This window comes from Ctenocephalides felis, unplaced genomic scaffold, assembly GCF_003426905.1.
Source record: "Ctenocephalides felis isolate EL2017-DRISC unplaced genomic scaffold, ASM342690v1 CF-g0.4_SCAFFOLD_03571, whole genome shotgun sequence".
Classification (NCBI taxonomy): Eukaryota; Metazoa; Arthropoda; class Insecta; order Siphonaptera; family Pulicidae; genus Ctenocephalides; species Ctenocephalides felis.
The window spans coordinates 69906563-69929938 of record NW_020539725.1 but is presented as its reverse complement, the minus strand read 5'-3'; the positions used below and the strand labels follow the sequence as shown (position 1 = coordinate 69929938).

The window sequence follows — 23376 nt, the reverse complement described above, 5'->3', positions numbered from 1 at the left end:
TGTAAATTATATATATATATATATATATATATATATATATATATATGTGTATGTATTGATTTCAGTGTCTGTGACCCAACTAACTTCTTCACTTGAGTCGCATTCTGTGTCAAATCCGAACCAACTTTTGCTTTTGTTCGACTTTTTCTTTCCGTAGAAAATGCGCGTTCTCGTCTCGTCATCCTGAACGTATGTAGGTACCAGTAATAAAAGAGCTGGTATAATAGATGGATTTTAATTTATTTATAAACTATATTTGTACTTTTTTGTCTCGAAAAAATCAAATCCAAATGTACCATAAGTTGCGTTTGCTAAAGTGCATCCTATCCTTGTATTTTTCTCGAGGGGAAAACTCAGAAGTGCGACTATGGACTATTAAATTCATAGTTTAACAAATCGTGTTATTGCTTAGAAATTAAATTAGGCAATTTTGTCATTATTTTTTACTGTTGTCTCAGAAATGAAAATTAATAAAACACAATAACCAAAAAATGGCCATTTTATTTTATCAAAGACACTAAAAACATCAAAACTTTTTATACTTTCAAAACTTTTTTAATTTTTTTAACGATAGTTATAATCAATACTATCATCCCGTTTCAGCTTGACGTTGAGTTCTGGGACACCATGTAGGTATATATTGTATATGTATATATAATAGTATTGGCATCATGTGTTACAGAAATGCTAACAAAAAATTTGCATTTGAGATTATTTTTGATATCTATAACTTCAAGTGGAAGTTTGATATCATGCTACTTGATATTGAGCTGGCAAAGGTTGGATTTGAGCACAGAACTAGTTTTTGCTAGCTCACGTTATTAAACTTTACAGCCCGATGTGCTTTTATTTGGTAAAATTAAAATATAACAAATTATTAAAATAAGCTATTTGCTAGTATTATTAAAAAACGTGCAATTTACCACAAAAGTCAATCAAATTCCCAGATTTAAAGGCTATTCGCTCGATTCTATATATTATATTTCAATCATTGAAACTTCTAAAAATTAAATTTCTATATAAAGTAATATAAACAACAAGTAAATAAATCGAACATTGTTTCAAATTTTCGAATAATTATCAACTTTTTGGTACTCATAGTTGGTACTCTTCCTGATAACAAAGCTATTGAAATTGTTTATTTGCATTTTCAATTTACATTTTTTTTAAGACTTTTTCATCATTTTGAATTATCTTAAAATATTGCTTGTGCAGTATGTAGTGGAGAGCCTTTTTCTAGATGATAGATTTCCAACAATTTTTTTTTCAAAGTTATTGGATTCATGGAACACTTATGAGAATCACTTGAAGAACAATTTGCTGCAGAATTTTCGATTTTAACAAAATACTACATCCTAACTTTCAACATTGAGTGATTTGCCAGTAAAATTTGCTGTAAAAATTAATGACTTTGTACAAAATCTTATTTCTTGTAATTCGCTGTACAACCTTTTCCTAATGTTCCTAAAACCAATTTTACTTCTGGAGTTTTTCAAATTGAACTTGAGATAAAAAGTTACAACAAAAACCTTTTATGATAACAAAACCTGATATAAATTTTAGTGGAATTGTATGTATCCCTATACAATATATTGGAGTAAGATTAACCAAAAAATATACTAATAATTGTTTAGTGTTGAATTTTACTGCAACTTTTCTAATAAGCCAGAAACACCGAAACTACTTCAGAACATAGCTTATAGTATTTTTTTTAAATCTTTAAAATCATCTAATCAAATATGTTATTATCTGAAAGTTATTGATATCTAGTTAAAGTCAAAGTAAAAATGAGTTATCAGAATTTGGATTGATTACGTAACTTTCCACTGAGACTCCTAATTCCTTGGAGCAACCCTAGTTTTCGGGCTTGTTTTGTTTTCTTTATTACTTTAAGTATCATCCATCAGCTCTGTATTTATAAGATTATACAGTCGTATAAGGTTCGTCCAAAGCGATTTCGAATTCATTAGTATTCTACATGAAGTGACCATCTTTCTTCTTTTGCGATAGCGGAAGAGGATTATTGAACAAAGAAAGCTAACAGCATTCTACCACAATTTCCTCATAATAGAAGAAAAATAAAGAATAGAAAAAATTCTTTATCAAATTCAAAACACTACTTAAACTAAATTTTTCCTCAACATAAAATGTGATGATTTATCAGCAATTAGAACTTGGCACGTGGAAATTGTTTTAGGTAGGTCCTAGAATGAGCAGAAGTAATGGGAAAGGTTATATATATATATATATATACAAGATACAGCAAAATGTCAAATAATTATTATGTAAATGGAAAGACAACCCACGCGCGATGCCCAACAACAGAAATGATTAGTTTTTGCATTCTAGTCGGAAAATGTGAAGGCTGCCACGAAGAAATTACTAAATTAAATTAAAGGACCAGCAAAATGTTAATTAAATCTATCTATCATTAAAAATTAATCAATAAAAATAGCCTTAATAAATTATGTTATGGATTAATATAGATCAATATTCGCGACAACAGCCAATTGCATGTATAGAGATATAATATTATACTTCTGATAATGTTTTGTGAGTAAACAATTTTGAATGATTTATTGATTTTCGATTCGAAAACAAATTGACATCCTGCTTTTGCGATTAAAATGATTTATGGAAAGGAAATTGATTAATATGCTTGTAGAAGGAACTCTATATAAAACTAATTCAATGCATCGGTAGAAAATAAACTAAAACTAGTCGTGCTTTAAGTATTTTAATTTTAAATCTAGCAAAAATTCTAAAACACAATTATTTTTTCGACATAAATAATTTTAACTGACAGTGTGCAAATTCATTTACAGAAAATTTAGTAATTTTGAAAATTTTCAAAAAAAAAATCAACATTTTCAAAAAAATCGAAGATTCAAAAAATTCAAATTTTCGAATTTTTCATTTAAAAACAAAAACTAAATTTTGAAGGATTTGAAAAAAAATGATTTCTTAGAAAAATTTGAGAATATTTCGAAAATTTCAACTAAAAAACGAATATTTTCAAAAAATTTAAATTCTCAAAATATTTAGAAAAAAGTTTTTTTTTTGAAATTCCAAAAAATTTCAAACTTCTTTAACAACTTCTGGCATACATTAAAGAAAACGATGTTTGTGTGCGTGTGTAGAATGTATGTATGTATGTGCAGATACTAATTTTCGTCGACGATTTTGAGAACACAAATTTACCAATTTTAATATTTCAAAAAACATTAGATTCGTATTGATGTGAAAACGTGAGTATTAATTTTGGTCAAGGCAGGTATAGCCACTTTGAAGATATGGGGCAAAAAGTGCCAAAAATGGTAATTAAATTTTCGGGACAACAAAGCGTCCGATTTGAATTTTGTGTTGACAAAATGAAGAACTGATTTAATTTTTGGCAAGAAAAGTTCAGCGGTTCCAAAGATCTAATAAAAAAATAAAAATGCACATCAAATTATCAAATATTTTATAGAGGTATTTATATAATACTGCTTGATATCAAGCTGGTCTTAATTAGAATCAAATCTGAAACTAGTTTGTGTTGACCCACGTTCTTAGCCCTTAGACCAAAAGAGACTCGATGAGCAATAATTTCAATAAAAATTCCTCCAATTTCTTCCACAAGACCTCTCATTACGATCAGCCCTTTGCCATTAATAAAACGCCTCATTCTGATCGATTTTCTCCTCCTTATTTCTGTGATATCGTCAGAAACGTCAAAGGAACATGTTCGATTAAGCCGCCTCCGTCGTGTTTTCGCTCAATAAAACATTGGATAAAATTCTACAGAAGAAAATATAAGAACATCATGATGATCGATTGGGAAGTTGACAAATACATGTTGTCGTATCAGTCAAGTAGAATGCCCTGCGCAATTGATGGAATCAGGTATTTATCAGATTACATGGGTAAGATAAAAAAGTACACGACCTGAGGATAAAGGGAAAAAATATTTGTTAATTAGTGGTGTATGGTATCGTGCCTTAAGGTTAATTGCTGGAGCTTCCCGTACCGTAATTAAACATTCAAAGAATAAAAATAATCAGTCAACAAAAATGTCTTTGAAAAATATTATAAAAACTAGAATTTTCAATATTTGTTCCTTGTAGACAAAATGTGAAAACTTACTAAATTAGACGGCGTTGTTTATATATGTTTGGATGGAATATATATATAAACAAAATCTAATTAAGCGGATTTATTGTTGAAATGAACATATTTAATTTCAAATGCATCAATTTTTCGTCCGCGAAATATGTGTACTGAGTTAAACAATTTTAAATATTTCATGTAATATCAACTATACAAACATAAAAAGTATTAAAAAAAATAAAAAAAAAATTACAAACGTGGGATTCGAACCCGATCAGTTTTGATTTTCTTATCTACTTCAAATTGCAGTGACGTGCCAACCAACTCAGCTATAACGACATGCTCACGCAAAACGCTATGAGCAGATGTCTAGGATTTATTCGGAAATTCTGCACTTTTTGCTCTATATCTTCGAAACGGCTGGACCTACCTATACCAAAAACTAATTACTATGTCCACACATCAATACGAATGGAATGTTTTTTTTAATCATTTAAATCGGCCACTTTGTTCTGTCATTTTTTAAATTCTTGCTCCGTATCTTCAAAACGGCTGGACCTGTCTATAATGAAAACTAATCAGTACGTCTCCACATCAATACGAATCGAATGTTTTTTTTAAATTATTCAAATCGGTTGATCGGTGATCCCGAAAACTTCGACTAAAATTTGTATGCGCACACACACACACACACATACATACATCCATTTTTTTCTAAGGTATACCAAAGTATTCAAAAACCATTGAAACGTAAACCATTTAAGGATTTTCATTTTCGATTTTTTTGCGATTACTATAACTTACCCTACGGGAAATTCAATTATTTTCTATAATTAACAGTTCATGGGAATTATTTTATTGCACAAAAACTATCTGAACGTTTCATTGTTTACTTATGCAAATGAACAAGTACAAGTGGAATTTTTGCGTAGGATTTGACTGTCTGCGTAGGTTTACAATATTGCTTCTGTAAATTGGTTTTCACATCTTTTGTTTTCCTTTTATGCAATATATTATCTATATTTACGACCAGCTGTAGAAAAAACAGTTTCTCAACAAAAGACACAACTAAACTGCGTTCAAAGAAATCGTGCTAAATAGTTAGAATTTACCAGAACTAGAATCCTTCAATTTATTTTATCAAAACTCAATTTCCCATTTCAATATAAAAAGTGAATTTTCTATCCAATGTTATTCACAATCCTTTCCACAAGGACGTTTGATATAAGTATAAAGTGGCATGACTTGTTTAGTCAAACAGGTAATTAAATATTCGTAATTAAAAATGAACTTTACGGTGCCAGGTTATGATATCATAAAAACTATTGCGTCACCGAAAGTATAAAAACATTGATTTTACAATATTGGTACCCGCTTTCTAAATTGTTGAATATTTGCTTTTTATAGGTCATAAGAATAATTAGGATTTGAATTGTAGAGTTATAACACAAAACGTGAATGTAATTGAAATAGTTGAACGGTTTAAGTAAAACTATTTGCAAACAATTTTATAAAAATTTTAGTAAAAATGATTTTCAATATGGGACCCATATTGTAAATCTACGCAACTAAGTAAGTAATATTTACGTAACACAGAATGCCAATATAGGACCCATATTGGAAAACAAAATTTATCCCACATTCAAAAATATTTACATAAATTTCTATTTATCACATATAGAGCATTTTTCTAACCTCCAAAAAATATCTAGTCACCGTACATGAATTTATATAAATTTACCTCAACTTTACCATTTCTGTTTTTTTTTTCCAAGTCGTGAATCAAGAATGCAAATACATGTTTACAAATTGTCAGAAGAACAGAACAGAGTATCAACAACCAAACAACAAAACAAGAAAAGCAACTTGTTGATGTTGGAGAAGATTCTCCGAACGAAAACAATTAACGACAAACGAGCATTGTTCGATAATTGTAAATAATTATTGTTGAACGAACAATTCGAAACGTACAGCTATTTATAAGTTTAATTTTATCAGAATGAATTGATTGGAATCAATCGATATAATATATCAATTGTGGAAATCAAAATGGGATTTTGTAAAAATGAAAAATGAAAAATTCAAATTTGCATCCGTTATTTATTAACTTACCGAAGGAGAAGTTAATGTTTTTATCAAAAAATCCGATTCGCTAATTTTATGTTTTCTCGACGTTTCAAGCCATACTGAATCGAGTGAGACCAAATTTGGAAAAAGTATGTGTGTGTATGTGTAAACAGATTTTTTGCCATAACCCGACGTTTTCTCAAAAACGGCTCGACATATTTCAAAAATTTAAAATGTATCTCGATGAGAACTATTGTTTGTCAGTTTTGTACGACGATCGGCCAAACCGTTTCTTTATAAATAGTTGAAAAGTGAAAAAATTTTCCTCCACGTTTTAGCCGGCAATTCTGAATCGATTCTGAAAATTCAAAAACCGGTCGAAAGATATTTGTTGGAAATCGTGCTGATTAGTTTTTGGAAGCTCGGCCGGGCCGTTTTCTTGTAATAAAGTATTAAAAAAAAATTTCGACGATTTTTATTATTATTTTTTTGACGGTAGATACCATAGTCTTCTAGATCATACTAAAATACTACCGCCCTACGACAACTCGTTTAGCTTTAAAAATTCGTCAAAGTTTGCAAAAATTGGTATCTTTTTTAGAATTTGTCAAAATTAGACTTTTTATCGACGTTTGCTCAAAAACGCCTGAACCGATTTCAGAAATTTAAAAACCATTCAATGTATTTAGAACAGGATTATCGTTTCTCAGTTTTGGGCAACGATTGGCCGAGCCGTTTCTTTGTAATTTGGAAAAAAGTGTTCAACTTTTCGTCCAAATTTAAGCTCATACTACCGAATTGTTTTTAAAAAATCAAAAATTAGTTTTTTTCACTTTTGTTAAAATTAAAATTAGATGATTTACTTGGTATAACAATAGAGTATTTGTTCGTTTTCAATTTTGTGTGATAAATCCACTCGAAATACTTTCAATCACTCATAAATTAATTTATATTTTATTGATTAAGTCGATTATTTACACATATCGGGAAGTTCATGCAACTTGCCTCAAGGCAAATACAAATACCAACTAGTTAAATTTTATATATATAGTCCCGTAAAATGATAGTTAACTGATAACGATATAGTAAGTTTCCAAAAACAATCAATGAAAACTATTGGTAGTTATGTATCATTTATCATATAGATCATCTTCCGTTAAAAAATTCCTGAAAATATCTCCAAGGTTGATTTTCACTTCAATGTACCTACGTCTCGGAAAATTTTCATATTGTCAGGAAATTAAGTGATAAAATTCTCAGATATGAGATTTTCTGTTTACCTTTGAGCACAAGTTAACACATGTTGTGGCACGTAAATGCGACTCATAAAAGGCAATTCTGAAGTCGTAACTTTTGAGATTTTAGATAAAACGAAAGCGTCCAAATAACATTATTATGCAGCGATTATGTCACCTAGAAAAATATTCCATTAAATGCATTCTTACATGCGATTCGATAAAAAACGGAGGAAAAAATTTTGCTTGGTCAGAGAAGTCTTAAACTGCAGGAGTGTGAGAAACTTTTGATCAATGTCGGGTCAACATTTACCAACAAATAATGAAAATTTCTGATTGCATTTTTGCGATTCTTTTCCAGCTCGATATTTATATGAATTTGTTTCCCGAACATTTCGAAATGATTTATGCAGAATCGTAAAAAACGCAGTGACCATAAATGCAAATAATAAAACCATGGTACGTGCACATAATATCAAGTGAAAAAAACAAATGCGATGAAAATGAAAAGATACGATCTACATGTGTACAAAGTAAGTTTAAGTTTAAATATTACATTTCTACACTTTTTCTTATAGTAGAAGGAAATATAATTCCCTAATATAAAGAAGAAAAGCATTAATTCTCAATAAATATACAAATTTTGACATCAGTACTTATTTTTGACAAAAATATACAAAATTATTTATAATTTTATAATTTTATACCAATACTTAGATTAATTTATTAAACCCCAAAATGTTAAGAAATTTGTGTAAGAATATAACTAGCTAAATGAACTAAATATCTAAAGCCATATAAAATAAATTAAAGAAACATAATGTGAACTATTATAATCAATTTAAAAAAAAATTGTTTAGAAATAAGCAGGAACGGTCAAAATCATTGATAAACGTTCTTATCTCTTAATAAATAATTAAATATAATATTATTAAATATTTACACATTTAAAGTGATTTTGTGCTACAATCATAGTCTCAACATTTCATAAACCACTAGATATTCCAGAATATATTTTGTTTTTTAGGTTTCAAAAATTTTAATTGAAAAAACCACTGTTTTATAAATATGATGAATATACTTGTCAATATCCAAAATTCTGCCTATTTCCCAACTGGTTAAAATGAATAACTAAATTAAAGTATATTACGTTCATTATTAAGTTGATTTTTTATTTTGTTATAAATTATTCTATGCATGTAATTAATTATTATTTTACTAAAATCATAAAAATATGAATCCATTCACGAAAAACTAATATTTTCACAAACAAGATTTATTACAATAATCAGGTACGTTTTACTGATAAAAGATAACAAAATTTGACGTCACATATTCCAGTCGTTTATATTTTATTTTCATAATGAAACGCAATGATAAAATCTTGGGAAAATGCATATAAATTATAGTAAAAATTCAAATGAATCCTATTAAGAGCATATTTAATAAAATTTAATCATTATTATAATCATATTTAATTGTAAGTTAATAGATAGTTAAACTATGTAGATTAATGCATTATTTTCAATATTTGGAACCTTTTTTGAAAAATTGAAGATAAATTTTAGATGCTCGGTTAATTTGTAATAAATGGGTACCAAAAAAGTGTTTTTGATACTCAGAATATATTTTATATTACACATCCAAAAATTCAACATCGTATCGAACACCAATGGGTGACCTTTCGACCTTTTTACCTTTAATGAACCATCAAAATTACTGAATGTTGTGTAAAAAACGATAGATTGTAATTCACAAATGTGAACAAAAAAGAAGCCGAAATTTCTCTATACCAATATTAAACCCTAATATAACCTGATGGTTTGTCCATTTTATTCAAAAATATTATTTTATATATAATATTTTTAAATAAATATTTAACTAATTCAATAAAAATTCATACACATGATAATTTCATTATTTTTAGTAAAACATACACATTTCTAATTAAATTTTATGCACTGAAAAGTTAATTCGAGAACACGATTTTACGCAAGCAAATATGTAAATTTTTTTACTGATAACTTAATTGTGTTTTTGTTCCATAATTTTGCTTTTTGTTTTATCATAAAATTAATAACCGATAAAATATTAGTTATGTAAATATTTATAGTAATATGTATGAAATAATAATAATTCATTAATAATATAAATTCATTAATAAAATTAAATCATATCAAAATTAAATTCCTTTTTTTTATTTTTTTTAATTTTGCTAATGTTAACAACTATAATTTAAATTTCATAATAATAAATTTGTATAATTCAGGAACTATTAGTAGTTGAGCATAATAGTCTCTTTAACATGATATAATTTTATATAATAATATTCCTATGTTAAATTTGTTTTACAAGAAACCGTTAGAAATGCATTGCTTGCAATTATCCCAAAATTTCCAAAAATTTAATTAGTTGAGCATGATCGTTTTCTTGACATGATGCAAATATATAATAATTTGAAAAAAAAATTAATTTTAAGAAATTAATTTTAGAAGTAAGCATTAAAATTGCATTGCTTGTAATTAGCCCAAAATTTCCAAAAATTCTATGAGTGATGATCATCTTCTTGATATGATGCAAATATATAATAATTAGAAAAAACAAATTTTAAGAACATCCGCACATACACACACGAATACATCAATTTTTTTAAAGAATGCTAAAATGTTCAGAAACCTTTGAAACGTGAAGATATCCAAAAATTTTCATTTTCCATTTTTTGCGATTTATATATGACACCCTACGGGTTGTTAATAAAAACATTTCTAATATTTAGCAAAATCACTGTCTATTATATTTTACATTACACTTACAAACTCGTAAATCGAAGAACTGCAACTGTCACTGCCCATATTTTTATAATTCCAACAAAATTTGCGCACAAAATTACCGAAACACCAAAAAATACGTTTATCATTCACCGTCACCACAAAACAACTGATTAAATTTTCCCAAACTGCGTACAAAATTAAATTTCGTCTTATCTCGGATACAGCTGAACATTTATTATTATCTTATGAAATATGAAAGATAATATTGTGAGGCGTCCGATTCTAATATAAGTTTACTTGTAAATGTGAAAGCATAAATTAAAAGATACCGTATTGCGCACGTACGAATATTCAATTACGTAGAAAAGAATTGTAATAGACAGGTGGACAGGTGTACATTTTACTCAAATAATAGACAAAAACTAGTGGGGTGCATGACATCATGCCTTAAGGCAAAGTGCTGGAACTTCCCGTACCGTAATTAAAAATTTTGGTACGGAATCTTGGAATGATATGTACGATTCAAAAAAAATTTCACTTGTATTGACGAAATGAAGAACTGATTAAATTTTTGGTAAGGAAGGACCAGCGATTTTGAAGACCCAGATAAATGCGATTAGACGGTCAAAAATAATCATTAGTCATGTGCACATAAAAGTATCAGATAATTCATAGAGATAATATTTACAGATTTTGTTTACTGCTTCGCGGCGCTTACGCGCTTCGATATTTTATCGCTAAAGCAGCAACGCAGAGTGATCGCTCTAAAAAAAAACTAAATTCTTAAAACTTTTTTTTAAATTTTAAATAAAATTTGTTATTTGTTATTTGCACCCAAGTCCTGAGAAGTGAAGTTTACCACTTTCGATTTTCGGAATTCGATTACCAAAACATTTCTAAGCAACCACAAAATGCACAAGTACATTCTACCATCACTTCATCCCAGAAGAATGTTTATTAAGGAAGATTATTATTATAAATAACACACGTATTCTAGTCTTACAGAAATGATTGCATTATATAATCAAAACGGAGACAATTACTTCGCAGAGAACATTTAGTAAATAATGTAATTAAATTTGACTTGGAGAAACTTCTCGCAATTCGTCCTGTGTTGGATAAAACAAGTATTATTCCGTGCAAAGTTTCGCAATATTAATAGTAAGATGTGATATTGCATACATTTCACAAACAAAACAATACTGAACAAATGATTTTGTATTTGTTTATCCGGAGTAATAATAATTAGACAGATGTAATTGTGATTGGAGGTGTTATTATTGTTGAAGATATATAGTGATGTGGTCAGATGCAAGGGTAGATACAATCATCAGACAGTTTTGGAATTAAGAGAAATAGATGCAAAAAATTTCACTTTCACCAAAATATAATCTTGAATTTTGGAACAATCAGACTCTTGTTTCTCAGTAATTGGGTATCATTTGATTCAGAATGACTTGATACGTTGGTTAAACATAAAATTAGCAGATCGTTTTTTTTAGCATAAACAAACTTCTCCTTCCAAAACAAATTACTTTACGAAAGTTATCCATCAATTGTACATCATCGCAAATTTGAATATCCAAGTACTGCACAATAGAAGAAGAAATACTGTTATTAAGTATTTGCAATAGTCACAGTTTGATACAAAAAGAAAGAACAAATATCTAACTATCGGTCAATAAATAATTTGTTCAATGTGCCGGAAAGATTTCAGACTAAAAATTGCGAAACGTCCATCTTAGCAAGCAAACCTAGAGAAATATGCCACTTTGATGCAACGGTTTTATATTAGTTTATCATATTAAATTTTAAATTGACATCTTCATGAATGACACACGACAAAATCATCATCATGGGCAAGGTATAAAATGGACTATTCCTAGGTCTATTCCATCATATTGATCATTGGGTCATATAGCAAAAGTCAAATCATAAATAAGTGACAGTAAAATGATGTTCAATAAAACATCTTGTTTTGTATAAATGACAATTCCTTAATTGGAAATCAAGTCAAAGATGATGTCTTTAGAAATTATGCGCAATGGAAGATGTAAATTGCGTAATACTAACTGACGTCCGAGTCAGAAGTTTAATTCACGAGGAAGTAGTTAATTATGGTATTAGGTGAGATTATCGCAAAATCTTATTTGAACGACTCAATTTGCATTTGAGAAGTACTAGATGAAGAACTATAACCAAATCTTCAACTGATTTGAATCAGAAACTATGACTTTGGTGCATACGTAAAGAAATTACAGACTAGTCTTTTGTTTGTATATGTCGTCCTCAAGATCACTAAGTTCCTGCATATGTAGCTTTAGTGTTTTATAAGAGCTACTGATCACAGTTGCCATCCACACTTTCACACAGTTGATGTCAACTAAAAATATATTTTTAGTACCCGAAACAGGTGACAAATGTGTTAAGCTCGTCAAAATTAAAATGTTAATCAAAACAGAAGTAAAAACCTTCATTAGTCAACTTTGGAGATATAGACCAAATACCAATATTTAAAAAACAAAAACAACTAATTCATCCTTTACGACCAACAATCTCTTCAGCATCGTCATGCACGACACACTTCTCACACATTTTTCCTCGGCAGCTATTACAAAATCATCAATAAAACAACCATTACACTACTAGAGCTCAATAGTTTTAATCCAAAATTAATTATCCTTCCATATAGAAACGAACGCCGATAAACGCATTCCTTCGCAAGTTTTACCATACCATAATAATACATAAACCTATTAACAGATCTCTTAACTAACGGCTTGCCAATACGAGAAGAGAGCGAGAAATCAACCGGAGGTCGTTAATAATAGACAAGAGGCTGTAGGGAGATTTTTTTCCTCCAATAGTGGCAGAAAATCCTGGGAAATTGGTAGGAAAAATGTGAATTTTGGCATTATGATACATAGCATTACGAATATTAATTTACGGAGTAGGGCAAAAAAGATTGAATATAAGTGTAACTGATCATCTAAGGGGCCATATTATTATTATACCAATTATTATTCGACATTTATAATCATCATAAATACTCCAAATCGATTTCTCACTTAAATAAGTTTGTTACCAAAAGCAATGTACAAAATCCTTACTCGATACTTTCTTCGTCCACTCCAATAATCAAAATCGTGGCTCTAAATCAATCCAACATCTGAATGATTATTCAATAGATATTCTCGGCACGTGCCAAATGGTGAGAATAACGTTTGAGAATATTTTATATCATGTTCCTGACGCATATTGTTGTACTGTTGTACCTGATCGAAGAATCAGAATCGACACATTGCTAACTTTCACTGTTGCTGATTGAGATTCAGATCCGCCAGTAAGTCAGTCAAGAAGTCAATTCGAATATAACTGATTTAGTATGAGAGCCAGTGGAAAGTAGAGAAAACCCTAAAGCCAATACGACTTTACCTAATAGAGTCGTGAGAAATCGATATTTATAACAAATCAACGAATCAGCAAAAGATTTCATACATTTTACTAATTGGTGACCCCAACATAAAACTAGTGATGCATGGCATCGTGCTTTAAGGCAAATTGCTGGAACTTCCCGTACCAGAATTAAATATTCTAGAAAAAATAGTATTTAATAATTATTGATCAATGATTAATAACAATTGTTTTAAACATTTTTAAATTGATTATTATAATCACTATATATTTTATCGTTCATAAATGTAATAATATGACGATTTTATAACTTAAAACACTTGAGAAAGTTTACATTAGCAAGAGGTGGAAAATGTATCCATTCTGAGGATATATTTTTTATGATCAGAATAACGCATTTGAAATAATTACTGTAAATTTAAAATTCATATTTAAAGTATAAAACTTTGTATATTTTTGATAATTTTGAAAAAAAAAATTTTGGAAAATTTGAAATTTGCTTGGTACGTATAAGTAAACACTAAAAATTAATAATCTTGGTACGGAACCCAACAAAATTGTTAATAAATATTTAACTTCCCGTAGGGTAAGTTATAGTACTCGCAAAAAATTGAAAATGAGCATTTTTATATATCTTTACGTTTCAGAGGTTCCTGAACATTTTGGCATACCTTAGAAAAAGTTCATGTGTGTGTGTGTGTATGTGCGGATACAATTTTTCGTCAACGATTTCGAGAACACAGATCAACCGATTTGAATGATTCAAAAAACATTCGATTCCTAATGATGAGGAGACGTGCTGATGACTTTTTGCCGAAGGCAAGTCTAGTCATTTAGAAGATACGAAGCAAAAAATGACAGAATTGGTAATTGAGTTTTTGAAAGAACCGAGCGTCCAATTTGATTGGTTCAAAAACCATTTTATTTGTATCGACCAATTGCAGAACTGATTAAATTTGGGCAGTCTTTATTTAGAATAAGAAATGAAACTTAGTTAGCAAAAGGGTTTGATATATTACTTAAATTTAGCAATTTTTTTAAAACTGAATATTATATATGTGCTAACTAAACCTTGATGCTTTGAAAAAAATTGAGATCTTGAGAAAAAAATTAAATATTTTCAATGTTATATTTTTATGTTTTTAGCAATTTGATCTTTCATCATTTTTTTGATGAAATAAAATCTAAGTATTATTTAATATTGTATTTGGATTATTTAAATTCACAGACTGACTGATACTTTTTCATTCTGTAAGTGTATTTTCCGATTTATTTTTCATTCATATTTTATATGTATACTTGCATACCCGACCACGCTTTGCTGTGGCTCTTATTAAAATTACAAAATTATTGAGAAGCAGGTCTATCGGATTCGCAAATCCAATAAAAAAGTAAAACGTGACATTAGGCGGACAAAATTGATCATTAGACATATGCACATCAAATTAACAGATATAGGCACACAGTATTACTAGTTTCCATTATTTTATACATTTTTGCAAGATTTTCTTTTTATTAATAGGAATATCTAATACCCAGTTGGTGATATATTAAATATAATTTCTAATCGCATTATGTTGAATTGCTAAAATTATGTTAACCAAAATAATCAGATCATGAGTTTAGTCTTGTCATTCTATAAATGTGACATCAGTCTCTTGATGTGGATTGGATAACGAGGTATATTGCGGTTTAAATTGTACAGATTATTGTAAGTAATTACTCAGATAAGGCTCAAATTACAGGGTTTACCAATAACAAGTTAGTTGTAAACCCTAGAATAACGATAAGAAAATGAAAGCTGCTATGAAAATATTTCTATGGTAGTTCAAATAGTTTTTGAGATATATGCATTTGTAATACACAAAAAATAGCAAATGGTTTTTAGCCAATATCTGGCTGGTAAGAGGTACCATGTCTATGTATCTATAAATTAATTTGGAAATTATTTGCAGGTATGTAAATGCCCTATCATCAATTTGAACTCCTATTACCTAAGTACCAAAATTCATTTCTAAATAAATACAAATACAGTTTTGTTTAAACTTTGCCATTTAACAAAGCATCCATAAATCTCCAAAGAATGCGAATCGAATTTATTGAAAATAAAATCTCTCATGCAAATTAAATCATGACTAATAAGGATATCAAAGCATGACAAAATGCCATTTATCACATTGATTATTGCATTCTGTACAAGTTTTACGTTGTTTATTTCAATAGCAAACATTATAATAAAATTGATGAACCATTAAAGAGGTTTCGGTGTCAAATCATCGGTCGTTATTCATTTTTCACACGACAGAAGACTCACAGATTTCTTGACCTGTTTTGAGGAGAAGTGAAACGTCTGGCGAATATGAAAAAAATTGCAGAACTATATTTTTAATAGAATTATGATATACTTGAATCTTGGATCTAGGACTACATTATTTAATGGTTAAATGCAGTATTGAATTTTTTTGGTCTTAAAATGTTTGCACAATGATACTAAGTAAAAGCCGATGTCAAATGAGTAAATATCATAGAAAAGGCATTTTGTTGTCAAAGCATACAAAGTTAAGCTATTGTCCACAACACTGTTGCAAGATTAAGAAACGCTAATGGTTTTTACTGATGTTCCACGAAAGTGTTAAAGTTAGTTGAAGATTAGACAATATTCAATTGAATTTTATCCTGTTAAAATATTTCAATTATCATTATTATTCATCTGATTCGCAATCGGCAATAATCGACCAATTGACATTTTCACTCACATCGCATGACAAAAACCAGTTCCTAGAAAAGTGGAGACTTGGAATAATGTTATAAGAAACATTCAAAGTACGATTGCGATGAAAAACAGGTAATAATTGGGTAATAATAACTGGCGATGTAGTAAAACTGAACCGATAATAAAAAAACACTAGAGAACGACAAGCAGTCTGCTATTACGAAGGAACGAGATTTTATTAAACCAGTGGAATGGATTTAAACTTAGTTCATTTATATTTAGCTTAAAAAAGAAAATAGGTGACAAAAATCAACTATTCTCTATACATTTTATTTTCAATAAGAAACTTTTCCAAATTGGTGACCCCGACATTGAACAAATATTTTTGATGATTTCTATAAACTTTGAGTAAAACTTTTTCAGAATCTGATTTTGTACGACTTGTGAGTTTAGATAAAAAAATCAACTATTTATTAATTTTTTTCTATATAGCCCTGACCTTAATAAATCGTTGGTATTTAATTCACTGCAAGTGCAAAATGCAGTTCGTCGCAGTAGTTGCTACATTTACTGAATGTATGTCACCTAGTAATAAGTAGTAATAGGTCTATAGGCGACGATTAAATTATATTATTGCACTGCATTACTCCCAATTAATTGAATCAAAACATACATGAAGCAATTCACTTTAACATATCAAACGCAGTAGAACTTACATCATGCTAAACTCTATCTATTAAGGTAACGAAACTTTTGATTGAACATTAACAAATAATGAAAAATTTATATAAAGAAACTATTATTGGTAATTTTATAACCAATGAATTGAATACGCTCCATTCAAAAATAGAAGTCAATAACAAACCCAAAAAATAAAGGATTTTTTTGTCAATCGAAATTTTATAAAACTAAAAGATATTGTGCATTTTTGAATTTTTTGCACCACTTTTTATGATTGCATAGTGTGAATAGTAATATTTTAACTTCATATATTTCCTTTAAATTTGAAATAACAATTTAAAAAAAAAACAGTAACAAGAAAACCATTGTTCGAATTTAATTCAATTTAAAGAATTTTTATTCTGTCTTCAGAACAATCGTATTTATCGTAAAAAAATTCATTCAAAAGAATCAAAATATTCATTTAAATTTTATACTATTTCTATTGCCATTACATCAATTTTAATTCTTTCCCCACTCCATAGAGAGCGCCACTAACTGTAGCACGTAAATTTACCTTTAGGTTAAATTTTAGATAAGAATTATATGAATATATATTAAATTAAAGATAAGCCTGATTATTTTGAAGAAATGAAATAAGAACAAAATGTATGGAAATATTCAAAACGTTTAATTTTTATTAACTTCCCGTAGGGTAAGTTATTGTAATGGGCCGAAAATCGGAATTGAAAATTTTTACATTTCTCGACGTTTTGAAGGTTTCTGAACGTTTTGGCATACCTCAGAAATAATGGATGTGTGTGTGTGTGTGTGTGTGTGTGTGTGTGTGTGTGTGTGTATGTATGTGTGGATACAAATTTCCAGTCACGTTTTAGGGCGCACGGATCAACCGATTTGAATGGTTCAAAAAACATTCGATTCCTATTGATTGGGAAAAGAGCTGATTAGTTTTTGGCAAAGGCAGGTCCAGCCGTTTCGGAGATACGGAGCAAAGAGTGCAGAAAATAGAAATCGAATTTTTGAGCGAACGGAGTATCCGATTTGAATGATCTAAAAAACATTCAATTAGTAATGATTGGGAGAAGTGTTTATCAGTTTTTGGCAAAGGCAGGCCCAGCCATTTCGAAGATACGGAGCTAATTATGTAAGAAATGGCAGTTTTTGAGAGAACTAAGCGTCCGATTTAAATGATTCAAAGATCTTTCTGCTTGTCTTAACAAAATAATTGATTTTGGAATTTTTTTTTTTTTTTTTTTTTTTTTTTTTTTTTTTTTTTTTTTTAGTATTTTGTATATCGAAAATATTTCAGATTTTATTTTTAATTCTGACTATAGTTCTAATATACTTTAGAAATAATTTCAACTCTGCAATTCGGTTTATATAATTCTTATAAATATTAGACAATGTTACAATATTTATAATAATATATTTGAAAACATTCAATATTCCTCGAACATTTCGTTACGGTGCGGGAAGTTCCAGCAATTTGCCTCAAGGCACGATGCCATAATTGCCTCAAGACAGAATTCCACTTACAGCTAGTTTATTTTATATTTTTGTGAAAATATTTGTGATTTAGTTGGAAATATATTCTAACGTGCATACTTTTTCATTTAATTTGTTCAAATTAATCACGTTTATCTTTTATATATTATATATTTATATAAATCTTATCTAGAATTAAACCTAAAAGTAAATTTACGTGCTACACTTGGTGGCGCTCCTAGGGAGTGAGCCAAGAATTAAAATTTAAGTAATGCAAAAAGGTTTTTACAAGAAATGATCTTTTTCCTCCACATAAAAAATATATATGCATAACATGTGGATGTGTGTAATAATGATTTTTTATGTTAAAATATATGAATAAAATCTTGGAAAGTATGATATTCAATAAACAGAATGTATTACTAATGATGTATCATAATCTTATGATGGCAATAATTATAGTCGAAACTACAGTATGATAAAAATTAATTGTATGCATATCGGTGTTGGGATAGATGAATATTGATCATGCACTTACCAAAAGCATTATGCGTAATCAATTGCATGATTTATATAATTGTAGAATAAATCACTCACCTGGAACAAAAAAATATATATTAAAAATTATCGTAATAAGATCTATTATAAATATTACGAAGTAGTCTTGAAATAGTACATAAACTATTTCTATATATCTATTTAAATACATAATTTTTCTTTAATTTTAAATTGATTTATAAAATTTTAGTTAAAAACTTTTAATATATATACTTATACAGACCCTGTACTAAAATTAATTCGTATCAAAATGAAAAAAAAATACAAAAACAGCATCAAAATATTGTAGTTTACTATAAAAAATTTTATTCACAATATTTGAGAAAAATTATCAAAATAAAACATTCAAAAAATGTATATATTTCAAATGCAAATACATTCAAAGAATGTATCTAAATTTATAATTTATCTGAAACTGGTCAGAATATTTTGTATTTTCGTACTGAGTTTTTTTAATCCTACAGGTTTCCTCGTTGTTTACTTTAGGACAAATGTAAAAATCTCAATATAATAAAAAAAACAGTTTTTTAATGTACCTACTGGTTATGAAATAAATCTTATAACAATATTCCTCCAACTATTAATTTTTTATTGCTGAATACATATTTGTATAAACATTTCCATCAATAATTTTATTAATGAATCTCTTAGCGTATCTCAATTATCGATTAAAATATTCAATATATAATATCAATATTATTTCATTGTATAAATTATTAATAAAGCAACTTTCTAATTCTTTCCAAACACACGTATCAAACATTGCATGTATATATTGCTAATCGACTTTTAAAATCTTAAATATTAATTACAAGTAAGGTGTAAAGGTCAGAAAATGTTATGTAAAATTTAGAATAATTATTAAATAATATCTTAATTTAAATTCATTATAAGTTTTTTTAATTATGGAAACAAAATTGTTTTAAATTCACTTTGCTAAATTGTAGAAGTTTCATTAGATTGCGAACACGACAGAGGTCGTTACTTCAATTTTAATTGTTTTCCCACTCCCTAGGGGCGCCACCAAATGTAGCACGTAAATTTACCTCTGGTTTCAATTTTAGATAAGATTTATATGAAATATATACTATAAAAAATAAACGGAATTAATTTGAACAAATGAGAAAAAAAGAAAGTATACTCTCAAATAAATCACAAATGTTTTTACAAAATATATAATGAAAAAATAAATGTTTAAATATATCCATACAATTTTTCTAATTACATTTCTTTAAATTAATCAGGTTTATCTTTCCAATATTATGTATTTCTGTAGATCTTATCTTAGAATTAAACCTGAGAGTAAATTTACGTGCTACAGTTAGTGGCGCACTCCATGGAGTGGGAAAGCTATTAAAATTGAAGTAATAGCATTAGAAATAGTTTAAAATTTAAATGAGTAAATTTTTTAACGATAGATATGATTGTTCTGGAGACAGAATAAAAATTCTTTAGATATAATTAAAGACGAACAATGGTTTTCATGTTCGATACAAGTCGAATTAATATCGAAGAATGTCAATTGCTGATTTGACACAAAAATTTCAAATAAATATCATAAAATTCCTAAAAATTATTTGATAAAGACAGTTTTTGTATAAAAAATATATTGGCACCAATTTGTATAATTCACTGTGTAGACTTTTTTAGTGGTTTTTAGGGGGAGGGGGGTGGTAAAAATAAAAAGCTTCCTTCAAAATATACCAATTTATTTTAGTGTTGCTTGTTTCGCGATCTTCATGGCAAGAGAGTTTATTTTATATATTTTTTTATTAACAAGAATTTAAAATGACGGATACATGTTTATGGCGTGTGAAAACACCATTACCAATATCATCAATAATAATGGCGGGATATTTGAATTGCGAAGGTACATATTACATTATATATAAATTTTAGTAATATAATTTTATCCAGAGGGGTTAGACAAAGAATCACTAAATATTATGTTGGGGGAGGAGAGGTATAGTACGATATCAGATGTATTTATGTTCTACGTAATTTTTTTTAAAAAAATTATCATTTTTCCTCACTCTTCTTGAAAAACTAATGGGCCAAATTTATCGTAAAATAGACAACTTTTTATGGCAAGGCTATGTACGCTGTGGTTTCCATATAAAATGACACTAAAAACTGTCAGATATTTGCTGTGCGATCAGAGGTTTTACACATAACATCTAGCTTCACTCATATGTTATGACATATCACAAAAACGAACTGATGATAAAATTCTTTCTTTGGCTGTACAGCAACCACGTATTTGGACTGTTTTTAGTACCATTTTATATGAAAAAACGCAGCGTAACATAGCCTTGCCATAACATTGTTCTATTTTACGACATAAATCTGATTTGTATCCAAACAATCAGTAAAATACAAAAACAAATATTAAGCCAAACACGAACTCGATATTTTATCTACAAGTTGTGTTTCTCGTCCATTGCCCGCGAAATTTGAAACTCCCGCCATATTTATATATTTTCCGTACACACCTCGTATTATCAGTGTAAACCGAGCCTAAGGCTTGTTAAAATACGTAACAATGTTTTTGTGTCACATACATTTCGAATATTACGAACAAAAGCGAATGTTGTATCAAATATCGAACAGACAACTGGTAAGTCGAATACGTTCGTTCCAGTGTTGAATTTCATTAACATATCTGTATCAATATTATATTATGTCGTTAAACCAGTTTCCTTTCAAATACACGAAACGATTGGAATCATTTGAAAAACAACAAAACATTTTTTGACCGATAACGTAATACGATTTTACGATTCTTGACACCAAAGTGTGTCAGGTAAATAATTATAATAAATTAGTAAAAATAATTAAAACACACAGGGCTGGTTGGAAAAAATATAGAGAATGCTTTAATACTACGTCATCCAAAGTTAATTTCAACTATCTGAAACCTGTTCACCATTAAAGACATCCAATTATTTTCCAAAGACGTTACGAGAAATCTTACATGTTTTTCTGCCGACTATCGGTTTTTTGTCGTACAAAGAAGCTACTGATGTATATTTCATATCATAATATAATGATTGCAAATGAAAATTGCACCCAGATAAGTGCATCAGGAAGCAAATCTTACCTTATACTTGAGTAATTGGCATATTTATGAAAATTTATATATGCAATTGCAGAGAGAGATCTCACATGGATTATACTTGTATATAGTAAAAGATATAATATTATCAATTTTTATCTCATCTGTTCCTCTGTCAATTTCACCCACACAATAATTTATCCATTTGGCCAAATATTTGACCATTACATTATCGATTGGATAATGAAATTCCAATAATTTTAAACATTAACAGAGCATGTCCAATTACAATTCAACATCTTTATTTCCTAAAATAAACATATGACATCTGCATGAAATTTTGTTTGAATAACCAAGTGATTAAATAAAAAATATATCGCTTTCAAATACGCAAGAAGTCTAGATAAATATAAATTATATATGTGCGTTTGGCTGTTCAAATAATAAAATAATTAAATGAGAAAGTTGGGAAAATATTTAACAAAAGTATGTAGAGATGACGTCTGGAGGAATTAAGTTGTTTGAGGAACAAATGCATTGGATGATAAAATTTTGCAGAAACAGGAACAGATATGATGGAAAATTCGTTTCTATTGAAAAACTGTATTAATACCTTTATATCTTTTCAAAAAAAGAAACTTTTTGCTATGAATATAGAAGAGTTTCTTCCTTCTACAACTAAACGGTGCTTTATGATGTGGGATAGGCAGGTGTTATTCATTGTTAAGTTTTTCACCTGGAAGTTTAAGTACTTCCTTAAACACCTTAAGTAATTTATAAACGATTTATAAGAAAAATACATTAAAGATAATTTAATATATGGATGTGCAATATACGCGCCTCGAGATCAATTTCTAACGGTTATCTGCAAATGGATTTATAGGGAAAAAAATTGATAACTTGTTATGTAATCACTTTTTGTGAATTATTATACATCATTTAATATTAAACGGTTATTAAACAAGCGTGAAATTTGTATATGTGTGAAATATTATATTTTATGGTAGAGAGATTTAGAGAAAGGATTGATCTGTAATATGTAAAATCTCATGATATATACAAAAACAATTACATCAGGGCATGATATAAAAATGCATTATTTTTCATTTGAATCAAAAATTAAATGCCATAAAATTTCGATAATACGAGACACTCACGTCTGTCGGACATGCACAAAATTTATATTATAATTCAAATAAAAAAGATATTATTGATTGTCTATGATCTATATCTATATCAACTAGTATTATGCATATTTGATTCAAATTGAAAACCCTTCATAATATGATAATTTCTACATAAAAATAA

General features: G+C 28.3%; 1 protein-coding gene across 2 annotated transcripts in view; it reads right to left on the bottom strand.

Annotated features, from left to right (window-relative positions):
* LOC113384790 (terminal nucleotidyltransferase 5C-like) overlaps nucleotides 1-23376 on the bottom strand; it is an 82730-nt gene that overhangs the window by 6221 nt on the left and 53133 nt on the right. Inside the window, exon 1 of one of the 2 annotated variants that reach the window (XM_026622547.1) lies at nucleotides 10205-10235. The exons of the other annotated variant lie outside the window; for it this stretch is intronic. The gene's annotated coding sequence lies outside the window, so the exon portion shown is untranslated. Of the gene's footprint in view, nucleotides 1-10204; nucleotides 10236-23376 lie in introns of those variants that run through there. 2 annotated transcript variants of the gene reach the window in all.